Below are 955 nucleotides of genomic sequence, written 5' to 3' on the forward strand. Positions count from 1 at the left end.
AAATAGGTATCAGAGGGTAATATATCTCTTTAGCCTCTCATCTAGGCTCTGATACCAATTGTCACGGCCTTTTTGTCACGTTAGGTCGACCCGGCATATTATGCTCAAAGACACGGGTCGATAGTGCGGAATATCAAATCCTAACGTACCGTGCGGCGCTATGTATTCCCTCCTAACACATAGCCAGCCTTCCCGAACATATTCGGAGCATCTCGACTATCAAGTCATCTTGGTTCCCAACCAATAATGCGGCATGACACCAACGTGTCCCAACCTACGAGCATAGCTCGAGCCGTCCCGTATAACGCTTCCTTGAGTCATAGACTCTCGCCCACTATAAAGGATACCAACATATGTGCGGAGCACACCAAGCCGCATATGCGGATCTTGCCATCTAGTCTCAAGCATCCGTCTCCTATCATCTCGGCTACCATCCGGACATTGGGCATAGGAGCATCCATCTCTAATAAGCTACCTCATGCCCAACATAGCACATCAAGGCTTGGCCCCTTGAATAGCTCAATCCTCCTTATGGAATATGCTAGCACGACGCACGCCTCGCCATGGCATGAGAACATGCAACACCTTTTCCAAAGGAACCCGCAGTAACCTATCTCCAGGTACTGTCCCGAGCCATTTCCTATGACAAGGGAACCCGTGCAATATGCTTCTCTCGCATACGCTAGGCCGGCCTCATGGGTTGCGCCACGAGGATGCTCACTTTCGTGCATACCATGCTAAGGATGGGCGAGCTCCCATCCACGAGGTCTTGACATATGCTGGATGCATATGAGGAAGGGAGACCACCCCCTCCTAAGGTGCAAACTTCTTGTTTTGCCTATTTCCACAAGGAAACATCAATCCTTTTAACCAGGCATACTCTCGTCCAAATGACCCTTCGTATCCTTGACAAAGTCTTGAATGCCACGGATGTCCCCGTGCATGGCCTAAGGAA

Source organism: Eschscholzia californica, unplaced genomic scaffold (genome assembly GCF_041429995.1).
Source record: "Eschscholzia californica isolate CP2 unplaced genomic scaffold, dmEscCali1.0.p SCAF_91, whole genome shotgun sequence".
NCBI lineage: Eukaryota > Viridiplantae > Streptophyta > Magnoliopsida > Ranunculales > Papaveraceae > Eschscholzia > Eschscholzia californica.